Below are 12,781 nucleotides of genomic sequence, written 5' to 3' on the forward strand. Positions count from 1 at the left end.
GTCGGCGAGGCTCCGTTGCACACCTGTTGCAAATGAAGCCTCGTTGACTAGATGGTTTAAGATGTGTGTGCCTCGGCGTTCGAGAAAGAGGGAGGGCGACTGGAAAGTCGCCGAGTGTTTGAACATTACGAACATTTTATATAATAAACGGGATTTTCCCAGACCACACCACCTCGACTCCGCCTGTACATGGCCCGGCCGTCCGCATCGCCAACACACCCCCCCTGTCGCTCGGGGTGCTTCTTGTGGGGCCAGGGCTGGTTCTCGACATGCCTGCCCCTGCCATCTCGTCCTCGGGGCGGGCGCCGGTCTCTCCTCCTCCGGCACCATGGCTCCTTCCGGGCGCCGGCCCCCCGCCCCCTGGCGCGGGGCCGGGGTTGGTCGCCGGGGCTCCTGCGGCGGGAGGGAGAGATGGTCCTCCGCCAAGGTAACGGCGGCCGCGAGATCCTGGGGCCGGTGGTACTGGACCCAGGCGGCGGTCCGGGCCGGGAGCCCCGTGAGGAATTGCTCCAACACCACCCGGTCCCCGACCTCCTCCGCCGAGCTGTTCCCTGGGTCCAGCCACCGCCGCGCGCTGTCCCGCAGCCGCTGGGCGTAGGCAAAGGGCCGGCTCCCCTCCTCCATCGTCAGGGCCCGGAACCGGCGACGGTGTTCCTCCGGCGTGAGGCCCAGGCGGTCTCGAATTGCCCGGGCCAGGGACGGGTAGTCCCGTTGGGCGGCCGCTGGCAGGCTGTGGGCAGCGAGCTGCGCCTCACCTGACAAGAGGGGCAGCAGATGGTGTGCCCACGCGCCGTCTGGCCACCCCGAGATCCTCGCCGTCCCCTCGAACACCGCCAGGAACGCCTCCGGGTCGTCCAGGTCCCCCATTTTCTGGAGGTGGACCTTGGGGGGATCTTGTGCCGACCCGGGCGCCGGCCCCGTCTTGATGGCCCCGACGAGCTCCAGGAGGAGGGTACGGTCCTCAGCCCTTGCCGTCACCATCTCCCTCACTGCGGTCTGGTGTTCCTGCTGGAGGTGGGCTTGCTGCTCCAGTATAAGGGCCATCCTTCCGATAGCCGCGCTTAACGCCTCCATTCCCTTTTCCTCCACCTTCGCTGTGTCCCAGGTTGGGCGCCACTGTAACAAGTTTGTGACACAGAGGCGGAGTCGAGGTGGTGTGGTCTGGGAAAATCCCGTTTATTATATAAAATGTTCGTAATGTTCAAACACTCGGCGACTTTCCAGTCGCCCTCCCTCTTTCTCGAACGCCAAGGCACACACATCTTAAACCATCTAGTCAACGAGGCTTCATTTGCAACAGGTGTGCAACGGAGCCTCGCCGACGTCACCCTGGCCACGGTCCTGTAGCTCCCTCTACAGGCCGAACGCTGCATGTCCCCCCACAGTTATAAAGTAAACTCTGTTCAAAAATATAAATATCATAACAAAAGTTATCTGTAGTTTTAATCATTTTCTAAATGATCAGAGAAATGAGTTATGAGTTGTTGTTAAATACTTTATGAAAGAAAAACAACTGAAATACTAATATACCACTAGTAAACAGTTCACTGCACTATTCTAAAGTACTGTTCTTGTAACAAAACATCTTTTGGTATGATTTTGCAAGAACTTTACGAGGGTCATTTCTGAGGTTTTTGATGGACAAAGTCATGAGAAACAAGCATAGAAATACTGAAATCGGGCAAAACAGCAACATGTTGTTAGAGTGGTGATGGTATGTACTGGTTTCATTCTGTACTTCACCCCAAACAATTGTGAAAACTTTAAACAAACTATCAAAACCATGGTTTTGGAGCTTCCAGAATGAACATTTCCTGATATACAAATCTCTCATTTTCCTTTTTTTTTTTTTTAAACAGTGATGGGGAAAAAATGCTTTTGTAAAAATGGTAACATGCTTATGTAAAACCTGCTGAAGCTACACACATTCATCATACATCATGACAGGAATACATGACACAAATACATATACACCTTTACCAGTTACACCGACAATGGTAACACACGGGCAGCCAGCTGCAACAGTAGTTAATTAGTTTCCACCTATACACACCCGGTGTGGAATTACAGATTTATTTATAGATATACAGTGGAACCTCGAGATACGAATTTAATCCGTTCACTTCCTTCGTAAGTCAAAACATTCGTATCTCAAATTTTTTTTAAAAAAGGGTTCGTGTGCAGGCGACTGCCAGTTCTGGCGCGCGGCTGCCAATTCTCGCGAAAAAAAAGGATTCGTATCTCAAATTTTCATTCGTATCTCAGAGCACAAATTCTACGAAATTTCAATTCGTAACTCAAAACATTGCTATATTGGGGCATTCGTATCTCGAGGTTCCACTGTAGAACTTTCAATATTGCTTTGGAATAAATCTGTATGAAATTATTCTACAAGTGTGTGTGTGTGTGTGTGTGTGTGTAAGACATACACCTTTGGCTTAACATTCATAGTCGTACAGAAACCACATAATCTGGTCTCCACTGTCTGGAATGATCTCATACACTTCAGAAAGGACCATTATGCTATTTCAGCATCTCCTTCATGTGGCTGGGAACACCCTGGGGAACTAGCAGACCAGGGGAGGCTGGTGGAGGTAGAAATCGGAGGACGGGCTCATTGTAATGCATGGAACGGAATAAGGAATGGTATCATTCGCCTGTCCAACCCTGGCAGCAGAAGGACAGATAACATTGTGGGGGGACATGCAGCGTTCGGCCTGTAGAGGGAGCTACAGGACCGTGGCCGGGGTTGTGTCGGCGAGACTTTTGTTGCACACCTGCTGCGAATTAAGTCTCGCCGGCAAATGTTTAAGATGTGTGTGCTTCTGCCATTTCAGAAGGCGAGGTGGGCTGGGAACGACAGGAGTGGCTTCCGAGACAGACGACTGAAAAGTCGCAGGAACTGTGAGACGGGCTGAAAAGCCGCTAGAACTGTGAGACGGGCTGAAAAGCCGCTAGAACTTTGAGACGGGCTGAAAAGCCGATAAAGTGAATAGTTGTGATAATAAACGGGACAAAATCCCTCACTACGATACTGCGTCTGCCTCTGTGTACAACGGACTTCGTTACATTGGCGCCCAACCTGGGACACAGAGGGAAGGCAGAATGGAGGCGTTAGCAGCGGCAATGTCGAGGATAGCGCTGGTCCTCGAGCAGCAGACGGCCCTGCAGCAGACCCAGCAGACGACGCTGGAGGAACTAACGGCGGCGAGGAGCACCGACAGGGCCCTCCTTCAGGACTTCACCAGGGTCGGCGGGCCGGCGCCGGGGACCGGAGCGGCACCAGGTCCCCCCAAGGTCCAGTACCACCGGCCCCAGGACCTCCAGACCGCCGTCGGACAGGCCGAGGACCATCTCTCCCTCCCACCGCGGGGGCCACAACGACCAACCCCGGCCCCGCGGCAAGGGGGGGGGGGCCAACGCCCAGCCGGGGGAGCAGAAGGAGAGAGGCCGGCGCCCGCCCCGAGGACGAGATGGCAGGGGCGCACCCATCCGGAACCGACCCCGGCCCCACAGGGAGCACCTCGAGCGAAAGGGGGGGTGTGTTGGCGGTGCGGACGGCCGGGCCACGTGCAGGCCGAGTGTCGGGCGATGGACGTGGGACGGGTCGTCCGCATCGGCGACATACCGGGCCCTCCCCCCGGACCAGGAGCGGCGTATCGTATTCCGGTAAGGATACAACATGATACGCACCAGGCATTCCTGGATTCGGGCTGCATGCAGTCCATGATCCAGGAGCGCCTGGTTCGGCCGGGGGCATTGTTGAAGGCATCGAGGGTGCGGGTGAGGTGTGTGCATGGGGACATTCACGAATATCCGGTGGTCGCTATCGAAATTCATTTTGAGGGGAAAAACCATAGAGTACAGGCGGCGGTTAGCCCACGCCTCACGCATCCCCTGATTCTAGGTGTGGATTGGGAGGGGTTTCCTCAAGCGGTAAAGAGGGCTACCGGGATGCGTGCACGACAGCTAGGGAGGTGTGTGGCGTGTAATGTGCTCTGTGCCGAGGCGGCGCCTCGCGACACTGCCGGGGAGCCGGAGCCGGCGGGGGCGCCTCACCCCGAGACTTCCTCGCCGAACTATCCGCTGCTAGGCGACTTCCCCCTCGAGCAGTCTCGTGACGAGACCCTCAGATCAGCCTTTGACCAAGTGATAGCAATTGATGGTACTTTGATACGGCCAGACACAGCGCCCACCCCTATTTTGCGATTATCAGTGACAGGTTATATCGAGTAAGTCGTGACTCACATAGTCAGGAGGAAGTAACCCAGTTGCTGGTTCCCCGCAGCCGCCGCGAAATGGTCTTCCAGGCGGCTCATTTCAACCCCATGGCGGGCCATCTAGGGTATGACAAAACACTGCACCGTATAATGGCTCGATTTTATTGGCCGGGGATTCGGGCAGAGGTGCGTAGGTGGTGCGCTTCCTGTCGGGAATGTCAGTTAGTAAATCCCCCGGCCATTCCCCGGGCCCCCTTGCGGCCCTTACCATTGGTCGAGAACCCGTTCGACCGCATTGCGATGGATATTATCGGGCCATTTGACCGGAGTACACAGGGTTATCGATTTGTGTTGGTCTTGATAGATTACGCCACCCGATACCCCGAGGCAATACCTCTGCGCAATATCTCTGCCAGGAGTGTAGCGCAAGCATTGTTTCAAGTCATCTCCCGCGTGGGAATCCCGAAAGAGATTCTCACCGATCAGGGCACTAATTTTATGTCACGCACCCTCAAGGAACTGTATGGCTTGTTGAACATCAAGGCGATTCGAACCAGTGTTTACCACCCGGCCACTGACGGCCTTTGTGAGCGGTTCAATCGGACCTTGAAGTCAATGATCCGGAAGTTTGTCCACGAGGATAGTCGGAATTGGCATAAATGGCTAGATCCCCTGTTGTTTGCGGTGCGGGAAGTTCCCCAAGCTTCCACCGGGTTTTCCCCGTTTGAATTACTCTACGGGCGTAAGCCCCGGGGTGTCCTAGACCTGTTTAAAGAAAATTGGGAGGAAGGGTCTAGCGACAGTAAGAGTGAGATCCAGTACGTCCTCGACTTGCGCACAAAGCTCCACGCCCTAGGGGCTATCTCACATGAGCATTTGCTGCAAGCCCAGGAGCGTCAGAAACGCCTGTATGACAGGGGGTCTACCCTACGAGAGTTTACACCGGGAGACAAGGTGCTCGTACTGTTACCCACCTCCAGCACGAAATTACTCGCGAAGTGGCAAGGACCGTTTGTGGTCACACGTCGCATGGGGGACGTGGATTATGAGGTTGTACGCTCGGACCGGGGGGATAGCTTGCAGGTGTATCACGTCAATCTCCTAAAAAAATGGAACGACGTGGTCACGGTTGCTCTGGCTACGGTAATTCCGGAGAGAGAGGAGTTCGGTCCGGAAGTCCCAAAATCGAAAGTTAGCACTCCGGTCGATATTGATAACCATCTCTCTGCTAGCCAGGCCGCGGACGTTGCAGATTTGCAGCTTAAGTTCGCTGACGTGTTCTCTCCCCTGCCCGGTCGGACTACGCTCATCGACCACCATATAGAAACGCAGCCGGGTTTAACGGTGCGCACGCGTCCCTATAGGTTGCCGGTGCACAAACGAAACGTTGTGTGCACGGAGTTGGAAGCCATGCTGGAGCTGGGTGTGGTCGAGGAGTCCCGCAGTGATTGGTGTAGCCCCATCGTGCTTGTCAACAAGCCAGATGGGACTATACGGTTCTGTGTGGATTATAGACGGGTTAATGCGGTCTCCAAGTTCGATGCCTATCCGATGCCCCGGGTCGACGAGCTCTTGGACCGGCTTGGTACGGCCAGGTACTTCACGACATTGGATTGCACGAAGGGATACTGGCAGATTCCACTCTCGCCGGTGTCCCGGGAGAAAACGGCATTCTCCACTCCGCTCGGGTTATTCCAGTTCACCGTGCTCCCTTTCGGGTTGTTCGGAGCCCCAGCCACTTTTCAGCGCCTCATGGACCGTATTCTGCGGCCGCACGCCGCCTATTCTGCGGCCTACCTAGATGACATTGTCATTCACAGTGACACCTGGCCGCAGCATGTGCGGAGTGTGGCTGCTGTTCTGCGGTCCCTGAGGCAGGCGGGGCTGACGGCCAACCCGAAAAAGTGCGTGATCGGGCGGAGGGAGATCCGGTATCTGGGGTACCACTTGGGACGGGGGGAGGTGCGGCCGCAGATTGAAAAGACTGCGGCCATCGCCGCCTCTCCCCGGCCCAAGACAAAGAAGGAGGTGAGGGCCTTCCTGGGGCTGGCGGGATATTACCGCCAGTTCGTACCAGGGTTTTCGGAGCTGGCCAGTCCCTTGACGGACCTCACCCGGAAGGGTGCCCCGGATCCTGTCCAATGGTCGGGCCAGTGCCAGGGGTCGTTCGAGGCCCTTAAGGGGGCTCTTTGTGGAGAAACGGTCCTGTATGCGCCTGATTTTAACCTCCCTTTCTCCCTACAGACGGACGCGTCGGATAGAGGGCTGGGAGCAGTACTGACCCAGCGCGTGGAGGGGGCCGACCGGCCGGTGCTGTACCTGAGCCGCAAGCTGTCGGAGAGGGAGGGCCGGTACAGCACCGTGGAGAAGGAGTGCCTGGCCATCAAGTGGGCGGTCGGCACCCTCCGCTACTACCTGCTGGGTCGCGCCTTCACCCTCTACTCCGACCATGCCCCCCTCCAGTGGCTCCACCGCATGAAGGATGTGAACGCGAGGATCACCCGGTGGTACCTCGCGTTGCAGCCCTTCAACTTTTCCGTCGTGCACAGACCGGGTGCACAGATGGTCGTGGCAGACTTCCTCTCCCGGGCAGGGGGGGGGGAGTAGGTCGTCGGCCGTCGGTTCCCCGGCCTGTGTCGGGCGGTGGGGGTATGTGGGGGGACATGCAGCGTTCGGCCTGTAGAGGGAGCTACAGGACCGTGGCCGGGGTTGTGTCGGCGAGACTTTTGTTGCACACCTGCTGCGAATTAAGTCTCGCCGGCAAATGTTTAAGATGTGTGTGCTTCTGCCATTTCAGAAGGCGAGGTGGGCTGGGAACGACAGGAGTGGCTTCCGAGACAGACGACTGAAAAGTCGCAGGAACTGTGAGACGGGCTGAAAAGCCGCTAGAACTGTGAGACGGGCTGAAAAGCCGCTAGAACTTTGAGACGGGCTGAAAAGCCGATAAAGTGAATAGTTGTGATAATAAACGGGACAAAATCCCTCACTACGATAATGCGTCTGCCTCTGTGTACAACGGACTTCGTTACAAACATGGATCATCTAATGTCATCCTGTGCTTTACCACCTACATAGATAATTTGTTTCAATATATTAAATGTAATCTTGTAGATATAGTGCTTTCAGTAAGTATTCACCCCCCTGGACCTTTTCCAGAATTTGTTGTGTTCCAACCAGATTTAATTAATTGTCTTTGTCACTGATCTACACAAAATACCCCATAATGTTGAAGTGAACATTTTAGACATTTTTACAAATTAATTAAAAATGAAAAGCTGAAATGTCTTGAGTCAATAAGTATTCACCTCCTTTGCTATGACACTCTTAAAATTAGCTCAAATGCAAAAATGTCATCAACAACTTAGTCAATAAGTTGAATTGAATCCATCTGAGTGTTAATGGTTGATGTGATTTTGGAATTAATATCTTTGTTTTTATAGGGTCTCTGATTTGCATAGGCATCAATAACACACTGTGTGGATCAGATTGTCATTACAAACTGAGCATATGGAGAGGAACAAAATTGCTCAGGAATACTACCCTGAGGCCTGGGGAGACTTAGAAAAATCTACAAAGTTGAATGGCGGAGAGGAAAAAGCACAGTCGATGGGACAACAGAATCCTTTCATGAAAAGAAATATCTATAGTTGCGCGATCCAGTCACAGCTTTTCACTGTCCTGGCGTCCCGGTGGTGGAACGAGCTTCCCACTGCTGTCAGGACTGCAGAGTCACTGCCTATCTTCCACCGTAGACTGAAGACCCATCTCTTCAGGCTACACCTTGACTGTCCCTCCTAAAGACCTCTTCATCCCCACTACCCCCCTGTACAGTTTCTCTGCTGTAAATTAAATTAAATTTAAAGTAATCCTTCCTTCTTCTAGCATTGTGACTGCCAATGGCCCCTAGTCCTAGCATAGATTTGTTTTTCTTATGATGACTGATGACTAAAGAAGGTCCATCTATCTCCTCAGATCCTGGTGAACTTCTACCGCTGCACCATCGAGAGTATCCTTACCTACTGTGTCACAGTATGGTATGGCAACTGCTCGGCATCGGACCGGAAAGCACTGCAGAGGGTGGTGAAGACTGCCCAACGCATCACCGGTTCCTCACTCCCCTCCATCGAGGCTGTCCAGGGCAAACGATGCTTGCGTAAGGCACGCAGCATCGTCAAGGACATCTCTCACCCCAACCACAGACTTTTCACCCCACTCCCCTCCGGGAGGCGCTACAGGTCTCTCCGCACCCGAACCAGTAGGTTCAGAGGCAGCTTCTTCCCTGCGGCTGTCACCCTGCTGAACTTGAACACTACACCTACCTGACAACCTACTACCCCCGCAACCCCCCCCCACCCGGACAATTGCACTATTGCACTATACTCCCCTCCCCTGCTCTTACTCAATACCACTGCTCTTCTGTACATACCTGTTCATACTGTTCATACTGTTCATAATGCACATAATGCACATATCCTATATTTTCCTTAATACTACTGCACATACTTGTTTATACTGTTTATACGGCATTCCATATTTATATTTATTCTGCATCTACCTCATGTTACTGTTAATACATATATACTGCTAGACTGCATTACCCATACAGCTCATATGCTGCTACACTGCTCATACTGTAACTATTTATTCTGCTATAATGCTACTGCTACTCACATACTGCTATACTGCACTGCTATATTATACTGCTTATATTATACTATATCATACTGCACTACTACTGATCATATATTGCACTACCTGTAAATACTGTTCATTGCACTTTCTGCTATTTTGCACTTCTGGTTAGACGCTAACTGCATTTCGTTGTCTCTGTACTTGTACTCTGCACAATGACAATAAAGTTGAATCTAATCTAATCTAGATGATTCACTTACTTTAGAGAAATGTACTTGATGTAAGTTGCTTTGGATAAAGGCGTGTGCTTAATGTCAAAAATGTAAAAATGTAAATTAATGTGAATTCAAGTGAAGCAACAATGAATTCAAGCGATGCAACAAAGAAAGTGGCTTGAATGTTTATTTGGTTTTTACTTCAAAACATTAAGTTTAGTGCAAATCCAGCACATGCAATGCAGTTTCTGCACCATCCCTCGTGTGAAGAATAGTGGTAGTTGCATCATGTTATGGCTATGCAAAATTATTAATTTTGCTGAGTTGGTAATGACAGCCTAATCCACACAGTGTGTAATTGATTTATATGCAAATCAGAGACCCTGTGAAAACAAAAGATATTAATTCCGAAATCACATGAACTGCTATCCGACTACAGCACTCAGATGGATTCAATTAAACTTATTGAGTAAGTTGTTGAAGACATGTTTGCATTACAGCTAATTTTAGGAGTGTTGTAGATAGATTTGAAGACAGGCTGATTATTAAACTGGTCTGAAAATATGATTAATGTGGGAAATACAGCTGTTGGCTGTTGTGGATGGGGGTCGCGCTTCCTAGTGCGGTCCCTAGGTGTCTCCCTCTGTCCTTCCACTGGGCCACCCAATCACAAACTCATTGCTAGCACCTGTGCGTAATTGTCACTGTGCTATACGTATGTGCCAAATAGAACCCTTAGATCCTCCACTGCTTCTCTCTCAGTGATTCCAAAAGCAAACCGTAAGAGAAGCGGTGAGGCGACTTTTAGCTGCTATGCCCCTAAGCTTTAGAACGCCCTACCAGGCAATATCAGAGAGGTAGAAACTCTTAACACTTAAGAAACTTCTCAAAACACACTTATTTAAACTTGCCTTCAGTTAGCTTGCTCTGCCTTCTATTTATTTTTCTTATTTTTACTGATAGTGCTTTTATGGCTCCGTCTCTTCTTCTTCTTCTTGGAGTGAGGCCAGACTAGTTAGCTTACCCCAGCTCGGATTTCTGCTGATGGACATCTTCCCTCCGCCATATCTGCTCCCGTCCACTGATGGGAACTCTTGCAAGAACAGTTCAGTTCAGATTTTACTGCCTTAATTAGACTATCATCAGCTTTGGTTATGTGTTGAAAGCCAGTAACAATTTGATTAGAAAGCCAAGAAGTGTATTGTGATTGTTTAGTAATCTGATATGTGTTGAATAAAGTATTACCAGTACCAAAAGGTCCAGTCATATCACAGAATAAGCCACGCTTAGTACGGGTATGTGAGGGAGTTGGACAGCTAGCCTGTCCTTGTAATCTGATACCAAATCAGCCATGCGTGACTGCAACCATTTAAATGTTTTGTAATGTTGCATCTAGACAGATTGGCTGAAAGAACATTAGAAATATTATAAGACACGTGAACCCGGATCAGATTCACGTCATGCAGGAGGGTTTTATTAATATTGCCTTTCATAAGACCTCCCTTGGGAACAGGATATGATTTTGGACACTGTGTTCTGTTTGTGATATCCACATGTGGTAAGATTGTAACGCTCACTGGTCCATGAACAATTTTGTGGACTCGTCCAACTTGTTGGACTAGCAGCACATGAACCAACACAGTACATACCTTCCCTTTGTTTCGTCCAGATGAATGGTCTGGGTCTAATTTCACCTGGGGGAGAAGTAAGGTTAAACAGAAGAGAGACATAATTATAATGTGTGGAATTATGTGGATCTGTGTGTGTGCATACATAAAGGACCGGAGCGAGACTCTTAGTGTCATAACACTTCCGTGGATCCTTGCCATGATTGCTCTTCGCATATAAAGTATCAAGTCCACCAAATTGTGGATCACTGTGTGGTGTTAACTTCATCCAAGAAGCATGATTGTAGGTAAGATTCAAGATTCAAAGTGTTTATTATCATATGCACAGTAGAAAACATGTTTCCCTGTACAATGAAATTCTTGCTTTGCTGTCCGCAGAATGCCAACCAATGTAAAATGTACAATACTAAAAAATATACAATATATACTAAACAAAATGTACAAGATAACAAAATTTAAGGCAGCATGTGATAATAAAAAAGCAACAATAATAATAATAAAACAGTGCAAATGTAAGCAGTGCAATTATGCATGTGCAAACTGAAAATTTGACAGTCGGGTTCAGTTATATGAGGTAGTACAGTTATATGAGGTAGTCCATGATTATAATCTCCTATGCGTTGTTTAGGAGCCTGATGGCAATGGGAAAGAAGGAGTTCTTTAGTCTGGTGGTCCTGCATTTAACACTTCTGTACCTCCGGCCTGAGGGTAGAAGTGTGAACAGTCCGTGCTGGGGGTGGGTGGGGTCCTTGAGGATGGAGGCGGCTCTCCTGTGGACTCTGCGGTGGTAGATGCTCTGCAGAGAGGGCAGTGGAGTCCTGGTGATTTTCTCAGCGGTCTTCACCACTCTCTGCAGGCGTCTGCGGTCCATAGCAGTAGTGCTGCCGTACCACACAGTGATACAGCTGGTTAGGATGCTCTCAACAATGCAGCTGTAGAAGTTGCTGAGGATCTTGGGCGACATGCCAAACTTCCTCAGCCTCCTCAGAAAGTACAGCCGCTGTTGGGCCTTCTTAACCAGCTGTGTGGTGTTAAGTGTCCAGGTGAGGTCCTCGCTGATGTGGACGCCCAGGTATTTGAAGCTGCTCACCCTCTCTACTTCAAGTTCCCGGATGTACAGTGGCCGATGAGGTCCCCTCTTCTTCCTCATGTCCACTATCATCTCCTTTGTCTTGTCCGTATTGAGGGTGAGGTTGTTGTCCTCACACCATGCTACCAGACTGGCCACCTCCCTCCTGTAAGCCGCTTCGTCCCTGCCAGTGATGCATAACATCGTTAACAGGAACATGTCCTATAGTGCTAGAGGCGGGAGCATGGGTGGAGCCTGTCTTACAACAAATTGAAGAGACTATATTCAAAGAAGCAAGTGTGTGTGGATGTGCACTAGATGGCCCTTCGAATTTTTTTCCATATCCATCTCCCACATCGTAAGTCATGGCTGAGTTTGACCCGTTGCCCTAATTCAATGCAGGTTGATCCTTTCACTGTCCTGGCCTCTGGGGTCCATGGAACAACAAACGTCAGTCTGTAAAATAGAAACACCTAGGGGAAAGAGGGTGTGAAGAGGTCATGATGATTCAATCGCCAGCAGGATGTTGGCCAGGTGTGCCCACTCTTCTGTGACACAATGGACCAGGACAGTTGTAAAGTGATAGCAGTTGATCAAGGCAATTCCTTTGGCTCATAAACACAGATAGTGATTCACGTGGAAACACATGGAAATGGAATGTAGTGGTCACAAATTTAGCCAACTGTAAGGGTTTGGTGTTGTAAGCGGACCCAGGTGCGGTGCAGAGAAAGGGAGGCGGACGAGTAGTTAGCGGTGCCAAACAAAAGGATCTTTACTTTGAAAGAGCAGACAAAACAGGATACAAAAACACAGACTCAAGACTCGAAATAAAAGGGGAGATCACAGTCTCCAAATAGTACTTGTGTACTCATAGAACTCACGCTTGTGAAGCGGCCAACAAACGGTGAAGACTAAGCGGGGAGTGAAGGGAAGTGAGGGTACATACACTCACCGGCCACTTTATTAGGTACACCTGTTCAACTGCTCGTTAACGCAAATATCTAATCAGCCAATCAC

Source organism: Argentina silus (genome assembly GCF_951799395.1).
Source record: "Argentina silus genome assembly, chromosome: Y".
In the NCBI taxonomy this organism is placed as follows: Eukaryota; Metazoa; Chordata; class Actinopteri; order Argentiniformes; family Argentinidae; genus Argentina; species Argentina silus.